At 45.3% G+C, this 15,997-nt stretch overlaps 1 protein-coding gene and 1 pseudogene across 1 annotated transcript in view; both read right to left on the bottom strand.

Moving 5' to 3' along the window:
* Positions 1 to 15,997, bottom strand: part of SLC2A13 (solute carrier family 2 member 13) — a gene marked incomplete at its 5' end in the record, with an annotated part of 284,652 nt that overhangs the window by 20,940 nt on the left and 247,715 nt on the right.
* On the bottom strand, positions 12,900 to 15,550 carry LOC102440575 (annotated as a pseudogene).

The raw sequence follows: 15,997 nt of genomic DNA, 5'->3' as shown, positions 1-15,997 counted from the left end.
CCACATCAAAATTACAACTAAATTACAGAACTGCCTCCCTTGAGAAACACCTGAAGACTAGCTGAACAGAATTCCTATAACTAAGGATATAAAGAAGAAGTCATATTGAGACTGTCAGGAGACATGGAGATCTGAAACAGGCTGGCCCCACACCCATGTGTGGTGGTTAAAAATCGGAAGGCATGAGAGTTCTCAGCTCTACACTGGGCTGCCCAGCCTACAACACCAGTGCTGGAAAAGGGGGTCCTGGAAATACCTGGCTGTGAACACAGCATGGATCCTGTCTGGGTGAGGAGGAGAGCTGTTAGACTCAGGCCACCTAAAGGGCCCGAGTACAGACTAACTCGCTCACAGACACTTGCCCGAAGCTCCAGCGAAGGGACAGCAGCTTGAAAAGCACCAGGACATATGGGGACGAACTGAGTTGTCTGGCTTCAGGGGAAAGTGGAGGGGCAACTCTGTCCAGGACAGAAGTGCTGACAGACACCAGTGTCCCTTTGTTGAGTCCTCCCCCACTCAGCCTGGAGGTGCAGGTGGGCTCCAAATGTGAGTCACCATCAAACTAACACTGCTCACCCCACCCTGGTGATTCCCTCAGACCCTGTCCCACCAGACTACTTCACAGGCCTAAATCTCTTTTGGCAGCTGTTCCTCACAAGCAGCCAATATCAACTTGCACTGTGGACTTCCCTAAAGTCTCTCAAAGGTGCATAAACCCCAGACAAGCAGTGGTTCGCTTTGAAATATCCTTTACTTCTTGCTAAGCAGCTCCAAGCCAGGCACTAGTGGCAGCTGGCCTTGTTATACAGTACTAGAGGCCCAGTATACAAAATCTGAGCACGGGGGGTGGGGTTCCCCTCAGCCCAGCCTGCACCCTCTCCAATCCGGGACCCCTTGGGGGATGTCTGACTGCCAGTTTAGGCCCGATCCCTGAGATCGGGCCTAAACTGGCAGTCAGACATCCCTCTCACAATCCTGGACTGCTGGCTCCTAATCGCTTACCTGCCTGCCTGCCTAGTCGACTCTAAATGGCCCCCCTGCCAGCCTGATCGCCCCTCACTGTCTCTGTGTGCCAGCCTGATTGCCCCAAACTGTCCCCCACTGCCAGCCTGGTCACCCCCAACTGCACCCCCCTGCCAGCCTGGATTCCCCTAACTGCCTCCCCTGGCTGGCCTGGTCACCCCCAACTGCCCCTTTCTTCCAGCCTGGTTGCCCCCAACTGCCCCCCTGCTGGCCTGGTCACCCCCAACTGCCCCCCTTCTGCTGATCTGGTCACCCCTCACGGCCCCCCCACCAGCCTGGTTGCCCCACGCAGCCTGCTTGTTCAGTCATTTGGTCATCCCTCACTAACCCCCCTGCTGGCCTGGTTGTAGGCAGCCATCTTATGAGGGTGTGAGGGTTAATTTGCATATTACCTCTTTATTATATAGGATAGCCTCTCTTAGGCATCTCCAAGACCAGCACAGGCAACTTCCAACCAGAGATCCCTTTAAAGCCCCTACCAGGTGATTCCAGGCCAAGCACAGCCAGGTGCTGACGTTGGCCAGCACCAGAGCCCTTCTTAAGAGGCCTGCTTCAGACCACACCAGGGCACTACCCAAGTAGCTCCACAAAGTCTAACACTCAAAGGTTAGACTCCACAGGTACCAGAGCCCTGACTCCATGGGGTCACCCCACACAACAGCCCATCTGCTGTAGTCATGGCCAGTTCTCAGAGTCAGCCTGAGGGTCAATCCCTCCAACTGATGTGCCAACAGCAATCAAGGCTCAACTACAACAGGAGGGCACACAAACCCACACAAGGGACACTGCTGGAGCACCTGGTTCAGGTGACCAGGATGACTGTGTCACTGGGCCCCACAGGACACCTACTTCATAATAATAAGGCTGCCCTGCCAAGACTGGGAGATATGACAGATCTACCTAATACATAGCACCAAACACAGGGAGACAACTAAAATGAGGGGACAAAGGAACATGTCTCAAATGAAAGAACAGGACAAAATTCCAGAAAAAGAGCTAAGTGAAATGGAGGCGAGCATTCTATCAGATACAGAGATCAAAACACTGGTTATAAAGATGCTCAATGAACTTAGGGAAAGAATAGATGAACTCAGTGAGAAATTACACAAAGAGAAAGGAAACATAAAAAATAAATGAAGAATAAAATAACTGAAATAATGAACATTTGATGAAATTGATAGCACATTAGATGAAGCAGAGGATTGAATCAGTGATTTGGAAGACAAGGTGTACTGAAAAACATCAGATAGAAACAACCAAAAAGTTTTGTTGTTTTTTTAAAAAAATAATTATTGTTGAAAGTATTACATATAGCCCTAGTCGGTTTGGCTCAGTGGATAGAGCGTCAGCCTGTGGACCAAAGGGTTCTGGGTTGGATTCTGGTCAAGGACATGTACCTCAATTGCAAACTCCTCCCTGGCCCAGGCCCTGGTCAGGGCTTGTGCAGGAGGCAACCAATCTATGTGTTTCTCTCACATTGATGTTTCTCTCTGTCTTTCCCTCTCTCTTCCACTCTTCCTAAAAATCAATGGAGAAATATCCTCAGGTGAGGATTAACAAAAAAAAGAAAGAAGAAAAAAAGTATTACATATGTAATTTTTAAAAATGAGTATAGGTTAAGGGGCCTCTGAGAGAACATCAAGTGTACCAACATTTGTATCATAGGGGTGCTAGTAGGAGAAGAGAGCGAGCAAAGGATTGAAAACCTATTGGAAGAAATAATGCCTGAAAACTTCCTTCACATCCTGTAGGAAATAAATGTACATGCCCAGAAAGAGTCCCGAACAAGATGAATCCAAAGAGGCCCACACTAAGACACATCATAATTAAAATGCCAAAGGTTAAAGACAAAGAATTTTAAAAGCCCCAAGAGAAAAGCAGTTAGTTATGTACAAGAGGGAGCTTTCCTACGACTGACTGTCTTCTGATTTCTCAAAAGAAACTTTGCAGGCCAGAAGGGATTGGCACAAAATATTCAAAGTGATGAAAAGCAAGGACCTACAAAAGCAAGGTTACTCTACCTAGGAAGACTATCATTTAGTATCAAAGGAGAGATAAAGAGCTTCCAGACAAGGAAAAGCTAAAGGAATTCAGCATCATCAAACCAATACTCCAAGAATGTTAAAGGGACTTTTTTAAGAAGGCGGCGGCCGTGACTGGCTAGCTTAGTTGGTGAGAGGATCAACCCAATATGCCAAGGTTGTAGGTTCAATTACCAGTCAGGGCACATGCCTGGGTTGTGGGCACTATCCCCAGTAGGGGGCATGCAGAAGGCAGCTGATCAATGATTCTCTCTCATCATTGATGTTTCCATCTCTCTCTCCCTTTCACTCCCTCTCTGAAATCAATAAAAACATACTTTTTAAAAAGAACTATTCATTTTATTATTTGTATTTGTTCTGATGCTAACAATACAATCCTATCTCTTTGTGTAATTTAAAGTAAGCATGCAAGCATCCCTAAGTCCTTTCCCTGGGAAACAATGGTAAAAATTGTATTATATTTGCAATGTAATTATCTTGAAGAACATTAAAAAATGTTAACATTTTCAGCATACACTGAAATTATTTTGAAATTCTGACTTGTATTTCCTGAGCTATAATTATAATGTTATTTTCCTATTTCAGCTCAATATTTTCTCATTAATATTATGGTTCTGTAACAGAAAATGGTTTTCTTTTTCCATAAACAACGGCAATATGTGAAAAGCATGTGAGTGGTGATTTGACACAAAATGAGAAGCTAATCCAATAACCCATCTCTTCTAAAGTAGCTACATCAGTTTCACACACATGATGGGGATGACTGGATCCTTAATTTTTGTTGTCTCATATCAGTAGCTTTTATTTTGTGAGAATAAGAAACACAAATCAGATAATCTAATCACAGTCCAAGATACAAATGCATTAATGGCTACAAGTTATATACCAATTATGATAAACATAGCCATACACAGACACCTAATAAAAACCAGTCACACCCTGGCTAGTGTGGCTCAGTTGATTGGGCATCATCTTATGCACCAGGGGGTTGCTGGTTCAATTCCTGGTCAAGGGCACATGCCCAGGTTGCAGGCTGGATCCCTAGTAGGAGGCTAGGTGTCGTGCAGGAGGCAGCCAATCAATGTTGCGCTCTCATATCCATGTTTCTCCCCCTCTCCCTTCCTTTCTCTCTAAAATTCAATAAAGTATTCTTTTAAAAAACAACAAAGAATGGTCATGACTCAACCCATACATTCCATCCATCTATACTAATAAAAGGGTAATATGCTAATTAGATCAGACATCCTTCCAGACAAAGCCATGGTGGCAGGGCCAAAGCAGAGGCAGTTAGGGGGATCAGACTGGCAGGGGAGAGCAGTTAGGGGGATCAGGCCTGCAGGCAGGCAAGTGGTTATGAGCCAGCGGTTCTGGATTGTGAGAGGGATGCCCTGTGGGATCGGGCCTAAACTGGCAGTTGGACACTTCCCGAGGGGTCCTGTATTAGAGAGGGTGAAGGCCAGGCTGAGGGATGCCGCCGCTCCCGTGCATGAATTTCGTGCTCTGGGCCTCTAGTATGAATATAAAAGCCATTGATTAAAATCTACTTCAAACGTGAGTTTTATTTGGGGCTGTGGGAGTCAGCCTGCAAGCTGGGGGAGCTCCCTGTGGGTCAGCCTGTATAAGTAGAGGGGTGGAGTGTGACTTCTGAAGCTACTTCCTGAAGATACTATGACTTCTGCCGGACTCAGTCTCAGAGCACTCGCTCCGGGGAGCCAGCTGCCACGTCCTGAAGAACAGCCAAAGGACAGCTCCACGTGAAGGGAAATGAGGGCCTGACATCAGGGAGCACTAGCCGCCAGGCCCATGAGTGAACACCCTGTACAGCCACCTGTGGGCGACGCTGAGCAGCACCTCTCAGCTAAGCTGTTCCTCAATTCCTCGTCCACAGAAATGGTTTGTCACCAAAAAATGTTCACTGTTTGAAGCTGCTGAGCTTTGGGGTTATTACACTGCAACAGATTAATTCAGGGGCTCTGATTATTAAACGAAGATCAATTAACCTGAATAAGAGACTGAAAGCCAAAGGAGCCACCTGACAGTAAATTAAAAGCTATATTGCCAAGTAACTTCATTCATCAGCATTTACAGCATACCTCTCTGTACACGAAGAGCCCCTTAACTTTTTCTAATTTAAAGCCAGTGCTTCTCTCGTGGTTGGGCTCCCCCAGCCTCCTGTGTTCACCCTCCTCACAAGGCACATACACAGGCCTCCTGGGGACACCCCAGCCAGTGCTCAGGCAGAAGAGAGACTCATGGACACATTTCTGGCATTTCCCATGACAGTACTGTATGAACATAAAAATCTCTCACAATCTAGTACTAAGTGAAGCTCAAAATGCCGTATAAATGGTTCCCAAAATAAATCAGGTTAATGAAACAAAGCTACTGCCTGTCTTCAAACTGTATGCAATCCCATCATCCCCACTCCCCCAGGAAAGTACAACCTCCCGGGGAATCACTGCTGTTCTTTAATTTTGAACATGAGCAGCCCCAAGGTATACTTTTACAGGAATCTACCCAGAGTCATCTCCGAAATTACAGTAAAAAAAGAGTTTCATTTCCACTGCTCCTGGCAGAGTAAACCAAATAAAGGAAACAAGTATTACAGTGCAAGAAACAAAACAAAACACTGCGTTAGCTACCAGCCGGTCAAAGGGCTGGGAAAACCAAGGCTACAAATTGGTCTGTATAACAACAGCAACTCAAAAGATGGAGAATGCATGCCAGGGAAGTGCAGCAACAGAATGCTTTTATTTTTTAAAAAATATTGACTTCAGAGAGGAAGGGGGAGAGAGAGATAGAAACATCAGTGATGAGAGAGAACCATTGATCGGCTTCCTCATGCACACCCCCTCCTGGGGGTTGAGTCTACAACCCAGGCATGTGCCTTGACTGGTAATCAAATTGTGATCTCATGGTTCATAGGTCGATACTCAACCACTGAGCCATGCCATGCCTACCAGGCAACAGAATGCTTTTAAAGTAAGGCCTATTGTATAAGAATGTGTTCAGAGGCAAAGAGGGATGACACCTTCCCATTACTGAAGTCTGACAATTTAGGAGGGCTGGTTGAATTATGAGTTCGCATGACTCAGAAAAACAACAACCCACAAACTTGTAGAGCCCCAGATGATATGGCTGAGTGATTAGAGTGTTGGCCTGTGAACCGAAGGGGCATGTACCTGGGTTGTAGGTTCAATCCCCGGCCTTGGTCGAGTGCAGGAAGCAACCTATTGATGTCTTCTCACATTAATGTCTCTCTTCCTCTCTCTCCTGCCTCCCCGTCCCCTGCTACCTCCTTCCCTTTCAATCTCTAAAAAACCAATGGAAAAAATATCCTTGGGTGAGGAGTAACAAAAACAACAACAACAAAATAACAAACAAAAACTTGATAGAACTTTCAGCTCATTGATCCAGAGAGAATCAAATTTATAACAGCATAAATTACAACCTGTCAGAATCCTTGAGTAAGAATTTGCTCTTGATCTGCAATTCTTGGAGCAGCTGCTACGTACAAAATGCATAATGAAGATTGATGCCCAGCAGTTCCATGAAAAACAGATCCTTGCTGAGAAAATATATACAGTATGTCTCCCGATATTTACTTGGACCTATTTCAATCTTCTTAGTACATGAAAAAAATCAAGGCAACTCTAAAACTGCCATTGAGCTTCCCAAACCAGTCATACATCCTCAAACCCTTGGCGTTTTTGCAGAAAGGTGATTGGTACAGACATGCTTTGAATGAAAATTATAAACAGAAAAAAAATTTTGAGGCTAAAATTTCTTTGGAGAATGCGATGAACAGGAATGCAGTTCATGCCGGAGTGGTTTGGCAGGGCTGTTCTCCGAGGGGGCTTGGAGAACTGGGGCTGCCTGGGTAGCAGAGTCGTAAACAGAGACGTTCCCCCAGAGGACAGTGGACTTGAGAGGGGTGACCTCGCCTGAATTCCCTTGGCACAAAGATGTGATTCATAACCAGGAATATTCCTTTTCTTGAAGATAATTTAAAAAGTCAGGTTGTTGAGTACAAAGACTCCTAGAGCAGGAAAATTCACCAGCAGCACTAAGGCTGGGAGAAGGAAGATTTAATTGGGAGTCAGTTGACTTGTGCTATTATCCCAGCTCTGCCATTAATTGGTTTTATGAGTTTTAGAAAATCATTTGAACTACCTGGGGTTCAGTTTCCTCATTCGTATAATGAAAGGACTGGACTAGAATCTAGGATTTACCAGTTTGTGCAAAATCAATACCGTGTTAAGGAAGATCCTCAGGCTGTTTGGAGACCGTGACCAATGAGTAACGTCTGCCAGGGCAAGGCTTGGAGGAGGAAGGGCTGGAGAAGGGCACAGTTGCTGACCGTGGCTCAGTCATCTTTAGGGCACTTACAACTATAATAGTCTAGCATTTATTCATTCAATATAATAGGGAACCCACTGATGGGTTATTGAAACAACACTACACATTTAGGAACTATAAAGAGCTTAGTAATGAACAGAAAGAATAGTCTGTGTTGTTAAAGCCTGTTAATTTCAAGAGGTAACAATGACTTTATTGAAGCAATAGATGTTCAGTTAAAAAAAAAGTACTCTTAATAGTAGGTACTAGGTTGCACAGATAAAAACCCCAAGACCATAATCAGGCATGGCTTTGCATTTCATAGGCCTGAGGCAGTATTAACTGTCATAGCTCTAATACCAAGTGCTTCATTAAAACTCCTAGTACTTTGCCTGTCATATCACTGCAAAATTCTAAACAGCTAGAGCAGTATTCGAAAAGAAACAAACTATTGTAAGCTTTACAACTTACATTTGAAAAGAAAGTGCAATAAGAAACAGCTGGCAACTGACGGCCACATTTTTAATCAGTAACTGCTGCTGTTATTGGGGAGGTCGGTGACCTATTTCTCAACTGTTATGAACTAACAAAAGCTTAGTCAAAATGCACATTACTCAAACAGGAAATTAGAAATGATTTAAAGTAATTTTAGTCTAAAAGCATTTACACATTCATAAAAATACTTTAAAGTACTTTATGATGAAGAAAATAAAAGTATAGGTAAACCATAGAAGGTAATGAATGCATTTCCTCTTATGAGGTTTAGCACCGAGTTAAATGACCATAGTGGATGGACTGTCTTAAGTATTAAGTTTTACTCGAACCCTAAGGAGAAAATAAAATTGCTATTTCAAAAAACAAAATCTGCCTTCACATGTTATTGGGAACCTAAATATAAATGACTTAAGGTTTAAGGTGTATTTTTGTTGATTTGTTGTGTGTGTGTGTGTATGTATGTGTTGTGTTTGTGTTACAATCCATCATTAACCGTCTGAATGGGAAGAATTTTTTTTTTAACTTCCAAGCTACTAATCTTTTAAAACTGATTGTTTACTATTGTATCTATTAAAAACATATGCTGTTTGAGCCCTAGCTGGTATGGCTCAGTTGACTGAGCATTACCCCCTGCACTAAGAGGTCACCGGTTAGATTTCTGGTCAGGTCATATGCCTGGGTTGCCAGCTTGATCCCCAGTAGGGGGTGTGCAGGAGATAACCGATTAATGGTTCTCTCTCATTGATGTTTCCCTCTCTCTTCCTCTCTCTTTCTCAAATCAATTAAAAAAAAATAACAGCCGTGAACAATACAGAAGTCACTGTCTGCACAGAGTTTATATTCTAGCAATTGTCTATAGATACTACATAAGCAAATAATTTCAGGTAGTGGTAATTGTCATAAAGAAAAAAAATACCAGAGTGATAGGACCGATAAAAACTAAGGGGAGGAGACAGAGGAAAACGAAGTGCATTAGACAGAGGGCGTTCGATTGGCCAGGGAGGGAAAGCAAAGCCAGCTTCATGAGTGTGTGCGTGCACAGAGCCCCCTGCCCAGGAGAGCCTACACATGGCGAGCACTGTCACTAGATTGAAAGTTTTAATAAAGGGCTTTGTATTTTTATTTTATACTGAGTCCAACATGTCCTGGTCTTGCAGATAAGTGAGATCTGAATGACTAGATCTATGAGCTAGATCCATGTGACAATGGTAAAGGACATTCTAGGAGAGGGAACAGCAAAATAACCTTGACATAGTTGAGCAACAGAAAAGATAAGAGGACTGATGCATGGAAGAGAGAGAAATGCAGTAGCAGCAGATGAGGCCAGAGAAGGAGATAAGGGCCAGGTTGAAGAGGATCTTGCAGGAGACTGGATTTTATCTAAGCCCAAGGAGAGCACACTAGATGAAAAGGTGTATGAGGAGAAAAATCCACCCACTGGCAGGGAGAGACAAGAAACTTGTCTCTTCTGGATAAACTCAGGTTGAAACACCCGTGTGTGTGTCTTGTGAATACATATAAGCTTCTCTCTCATGAGAATTTGACTGAGATTTCTTAGTGTACACTGAATAATCTAGGAACATCCAACCAGAAAAAGTAACAAAAATATGTCCTAGGACAGTAAAGTTCACTAGAAGGGCTTTTCAACCTGTGTGGAGTCAGCAAAGACAATCTGAAGAGGCCTCATTGTAGTTTCTTCCATGGGCCCCTGTGATCTAGGAAGACAGACATTTCTAAATTCACTTGTAATAATGTTCAGAAAAGTACAGTAACATGCAACCACCACACCGGCCCCACCTGAAGTACAGGGCACAGAGCAGCCACTCTTGGTGTCCTCTTAAGCCTATAAGTTGGTGACAGCCCTGCAGTATCTAATAGAAGCAAATGCAAAAAAAATCTCTGGAAGGACAAGCTTGGGCCACACAGGATTGCCAAAGATAAAAACTGTGCTGAAAATGAACTATGTTGCACTTACACAAAACACATAAAGAAATAACCTACCGTGATCAATCACCAACTGATAATAACAGCAGAAAACTAGCAGAATCAAAACTGCAAAAACTTTAGCCTAAAAACTATCACTTAGAGGCAAAAAATAAGCATGATAAATGATTTACAGAAGGTATCTAAAATGTGATAAAAAGAAAACACTAAAAAAATTTACATTTAAAATGGAATCAAATATAACTTCCTAAATATGTAGAGTCAAAGAAATAAAACCCTTCAATAGATGTGCTGTGGAGATTAAAACTGGTGGCAGAGTAAAATGCTGCTGCACAGACATGCTCCCAGGAACAAGCTGGAATTAAACTGAAATACAGAAAGGCTTCCTGAATAATCAATGGGAAACTCACAGGAGAAAGCCCTGATACCCAAGGACCGAAGGTGGAGACAGCATAGAGACTAGTAGTGGCGCCCGAACAGGGACCCTTAGGTAAGCCCCCCATTCCCCTAGGTAAGCCCCACTCTTGGGACGGATAGGACTCCACCATAGGAAGAGGGTGGATAGTCTTTGCCAACTCCATCCACACCTTTGGGAACCCCTAAACAGGATTCCCCTAGGTAAGCCACCCCCCCCAATGAGAACCCTCACACTCGGGATGGATAGGACTCCACCAGGGTGCTGCAGACCCCCCTACAGAGGATAAGTAGGGTAAGAAGGTGGATAGTACAGAACTTAGATTGAGAAGATGTGTCATACTGCGTCCAAAGAAAGAAGACACTGTATTGATCTTTATTTATTTATTTTTAAAATATATTTTATTGATATTTTACAGAGAGGAAGGGAGAGGGATAGAGAGTTAGAAACATTGATGAGAGAGAAACATCGATCAGCTGCCTCCTGCACACTCCTCACTGGGGATGTGCCCGCAACCAAGGTACATGCCCCTGGCCGGAATCGAACCTGGAACCCTTCAGTCCGCAGGCCGACGCTCTATCCACTAAGCCAAACTGGTTAGGGCTGTATTGATCTTTAGATTAAGAAGATGTGCCATACTGAGTCTAAAGTATTGATCTTTTAACACGTATGCTTGCTAGCAGAGGAGTTAAGGTTACTCCCAGTCAGACGGAATGTTTTATACAAGAAGTATGTCCATGCTTTTCTGAGGAAGGAAAGGTAAATGTAAAGGCATGGGAGGAGGTAGGCCCAAGGAGCCTTATCCTTAACCCCACTGCAGCCTTTCCACCCTGGGAAAGTGCAGGATTGGCAAGCTCTCCCTGGGGTGATAGATCAGGACTCCGGTAATAGCGGAAAACGCCAATCCTACTCTTAAAATGGATACAAGAGAGCATTTGGGGTTTTTCTTTTTAATGCCTGCTTTGGATATGTTAAATTTTTAAAAAATACAATGCAGAGGGTTGTACAGCAGCCAAAAGGCATTGGGCCTCCTGTACAATAGCCTCTGCCGACTCAGTCTGGTAGGAAAATGTATAAACCAGACAGGAGTTTTACCAGATCTGGTGATGATGTGGGGAAGAGGTTGTGTTTTGTATCTTTCCAGAAGGAGCAGCCTCTGCCTCCCTTCTGGGGACCGTCACCCCTGGGAGGCCGAGTTAGCACACCTGCCCAGTGCCCGTCTGCAGCAGATGTGCAGCCCTGAGCTGGAACCACCTGTCCATTGGGAGGATCACATGTGCCTCCTTTCTGTCTGATCATATGTCCCAGCTTTGCCCCGCATCTCCTTTCCTTTTTCTTTTCTTTTTTTAATCTGACTACTTGTTTGCTGGTTCTTTGGCCTTTCTCCTTCTCTCCAAACACAGCCTTTTCTAGAATCTCCCTACCCTACTGTTCTAGGAAGGGCACCTCCCTTTTCTGCCGTGACAAGGGTGTGTCTGGTATATGCCCCATATATAGAGTTGTCTTGTGCCAAGAGCCTGACATCCTGGGCTGAGAAAGCCCTGTCCCAGGACTACATGCTGACAGGCCGTTCCTCCCTGGTCCTGTATTGGCCCCTCTTGCCCTTGTGTCAAGAGGGACCCTCTTCTTACAGTCCATTTGCAGGCGAGGGGAGCCCAAGGCAGGTGCTGGGCGTGGAGGCCACAGGGGCATAGGCTACCAAGGAGACAGAACTGAACCTCTTGCAGGAGGGCGCTGCCCCTCCCTCATTCGCACATCACCCTGCTTGGCCCCGGAGGATGGCTGGTTAGCCAGAGACAGGTAAGATTCCTCAGGGAAGGAACAACCTAAGACAGGCACAGTCGCAGAGGGGCCATCAGGAGACAATTTGGGGGTCCACAGAAGTGGGGCACAGACCCTCACCTGCCCAACTTTGCAGAGGCCTAAACTCTCACCCCTTCTGAGGGAGGTCTCCTGCCCCCATGGCTGCTTCGCTTCCCACGCCCAGCTCAGATCGGGACCCAGGTAAAGACAGAGACTGGCTGACAGCAGCTGCCCTCTCACTGCAACAGGACTTGTTTCCCATTTCTACCTTGAACCACAGGGAAAGGGGCAGCTGAAGGAAAGGGCTGTGTCAGGATGCTGCCTTCTTCCCTTTCTTCTCTCTCTTTTTACTAAATACTTCCATGCCTTGTAGTTCTTTTGCTTTCTCTTCTTTTTCTCTACTACCCTCCATCTCCGCCTCATCCTCCTCCCCGGTATCGTCCATATGGCCCAACCCAGAGAGCACAGCTGACTCCTCCCCGGACACGGATACCACCATCAAACACGGCCCTGATGGACCCTTTGATGCAACCCTTCAACTCGCTGACGCTTCGGGAAGCCTGTCGCCAATGACGCCGCCTGCTAGCCAGATCAACAAGGACAACCAAACCCCCGACTTGAGGACAGCTGAAATCCCTTGACTGAAGAGGCCAGCAACCTTCTACAGGAACAAGGCTCCTTGTGAACTCCATCCACTATGTTTATAGCTATGCTCGCTATCATTGCCTGTCAGTCTTCTTCCGAGTCTAAAACAACCCAATCCGAGAGGTGGCTGCTGATTTACATGTGCTATCATTTAAAAAATAAAAAAGGGGGAATTTTTTCTTTTTTTTTGGTGGTAAAATACTAGTGCAATTTTTCTTCAAAATAAAGGTTACCACAGATATAAATGTATTTTTCCAATTGAAAATGGCCCTTCAGCTGCCATTAAATGAAATTTCTCAACCTAACTTAAGTGAAAAAGAACTGGTAGCTTTCACTATAAACAAAAATATAAAGTACTATACAGCATCATCTACATTGCTCCTCACAACACAAACTTTGAAAGAACCAGAGATGCTTTAGAGAAGTTCAGTTGGTTTTGAAAGGCATGTGGGTGTAGATCTTTTTTTACATTCTGGACATTTTGCCACCATTTCTGTTGCAGAGATGACACCTGTGACTATCAGGTAGACAAGAACGCGTTCAAACTAAAGAAAGCCAGAAGCCAAGACGTAACTGCACAGTAACAACGCACTTTTCTTCATGCGGCCTGTTTCCTATGGATTCATTTTTCTAGCATGCATTAGAATACCCGCTTGTATTCTAATGATTTTGTTTGACTTTACAATATGGAAAAACTCCGAGGAAGAACACAACCTGGGAAAGAGAAGGGGGGGGGGGTGGGGACCCTTACCACAATGAAAATAGATACACTCGTACCCAACAATATATAAGAATATAATCCATTTAAAGTTTCCAGAAATATACTTCTCAAAACTTCCCATTTGCTATGGGCAACATCCCTCCTCTGGGGCAATAAGTGGGAGGGAAATCAGCTTGTTTCAATAGAAACAGTTCAGCACAACAAGGAAGAGTTGAACTTTGGTCTGCTTGTCTGTCAGCTCAAGGACAGTCATACTGCCTCACATCAGTTCAAAAGCCCAACACATACATTTAAAAATATATTCGTTATTTCACTTTAAAACTGGCCTCGGCATTCTGTTCTCAGTCCCTGGGCTTTCTGCTGGGCAATCCTCTGTTGGTTTGCTCTCTAAATCCTCAGCACCTCCCTGGTCTTCCGTGGCCGCCTCAGCTTCGTCTTCCTGGCTGGGCTCCCTCTCCTCCTGCTTCATGATGTCAGGGGCCCAAGTCCGCTTGGAGCAGCTCAGTGTGAACTTCCAGGGGCACCTGGTTTAGCCGTTCCACATGCAGCTCCTCCACGTGGACTTCAGTACCTTCTTCAGTCTGAATTCGACCCACTTCTAGATAGCTCACCTGGACCTGCTCCGGCAGCTCGCTCATGTGGGAGTCATGCACTTGGCCGTCCTGGAGCAGATCTGGATGGACCTGCTCCACAGTCACCTGTGCGGAGTCCACCTGGACCTGCAGCAGTGGTAGCACATGCACCTTCCCCACCTGATCTATGATAGTCATGGACGTCACAGGCTCCGTCTGCACTCGTGTTTCCACGGAAAGAACTTCTTCGGTTACCATACGCTCCGTAATATTATGAGTATCGCTGAGATGCCTTCTTAATTCATTTTCTTGCATAAACCACAAGTCACATAAAGTACAATGGTTGGGCTTATCTCCAGTGTGTACTACCAAGTGATCTTTGAACTTGTCCCAGCTGTTAAACACACTGTTACAGACCTGACACTCGTAAAGCTTCTTTCTTCCCTTTTTTGCCCCCACTCCAGGTTGGCACGCAGTCAGGTGACATTTGAGGGTGCTATTTCTAGCAAATCGTTCATGACAACTTGGACATTCAAAAGGTTTTTCACCTGTATGTTTTCGAAGATGCTCTTTAAAATGTCCAAGGTGGTCAAACTGTTTCTCACAGTACTGACATATGTGAATTTTTTTCCCAGTTCTTTGCTTCTTACTGACCCCACCTTCCTCAAGGTGGTAACAACTGAGGTGCTGTTTCCATGCGCTCTCCCGAAGATACCTTTTATTGCGTATTTCACACTCGAAAGTCTCAGTGGAGTGTGATTTCATGTGTTCCTGTTTGCTTGTGGGGTCAGATGCACAGCCTTCTTCGTTAAGCTGCCCTTTCCTATCACCTTGACGGTACTTGCTGGTAATGTCTGCCAACAGTGGCAGCGCTGAGTCGTCGGAGGACCCTCTGTTCTGAATGTACTTGATGGACTGCTTGGCAGAAGCCACGTCCTCCAATGTCTCCAGGCCTTCGTCTTTCACTTCCATCGTGCCTTCAGCAATCTCCACCGCAATTTCAACTGGTTCTGATTCCACGGATGGCAACGACTCAGTGATGACATTAGAAGTTTCTGCAATCTTCCTTTTCTTGGCCTCACTTTTTCCTGTGCTACTGTCCTCTAGTGGAGCAGAGTTCTCTTTGTTCCTGACTTCAAGAGCTTTGATAGCTTCCAGCATTTGTAGAAACTCTGCTGCTTTCCACACATCATTGGCTTCTTCTTCTCCTTGGATCATTAACTTTGCTGTATATGTGAACTCGATTAAGTGACTAAAGGCCATTTTACTAACACCTTCTATTTCCACCAAAGGTTCCTGAGTAAATTCCTGAAAGAAGTTGTAGAAGAACTTACTGCAAGCAGCCAAAACAGCCTTGTGGGCCTTAAAATGGTGACCATCGACAATCAGGGTGATGTCAGTGAACCGGTCCTGCTCCCGCTGTTCATTCAATCGGTCCAGGATCATCTTGTGATGTTCAGGGAACTCCTGCAGGCATTCCATCGTCTCTTCGGCCTCCATGGCCGGTGGGTCGCTCTAATTGGAGCCGGGACACGGGAGCTGGAGCCGGGTGGGCGCCGCGGGAGGCACCGGGCAACCTGCGCACAGGTCAGGCGGGGAGCGGGCCCTCAGCCCCCGCCACCCGCTAATGGCCGCCCAGCCCTTCCGCTGGGCCCTGGCTCCCGCCGCCCCAGGACCTGGTGCGGCCAGCGGCCCACAACGACTCCCGGGTCGCCTCTCCTTCCAACCTCAGTAGGTCCAGGGGTCCCCAAAGGTGTGGACGAAGTCAGCGAAGAAAGGAATGACACAGAGACAGCGTTCAGTTGATCAGCAGCCTAGCCAGGATCTCTAGCCAGGTTCTCCAGCCAAGTTCTGTCTTTTATTGTCTTGTTACATCTGTATTTATACCAGTTGATTTTAATCCTGTCAATTTCTATTCCAAAGGTTAGGGCGTTTCTTATCTCCATTCCAGGGAGTAAAGATTATGTAGCTTAAGGGTGATTGTTCGTAGTTAAAGTGA

Source organism: Myotis lucifugus, unplaced genomic scaffold (assembly GCF_000147115.1).
Source record: "Myotis lucifugus unplaced genomic scaffold, Myoluc2.0 scaffold_30, whole genome shotgun sequence".
Taxonomy (NCBI): Eukaryota; Metazoa; Chordata; class Mammalia; order Chiroptera; family Vespertilionidae; genus Myotis; species Myotis lucifugus.
Note: the sequence above shows the minus strand (reverse complement) of the source record. Positions and strands in the feature narration are given on the sequence as shown.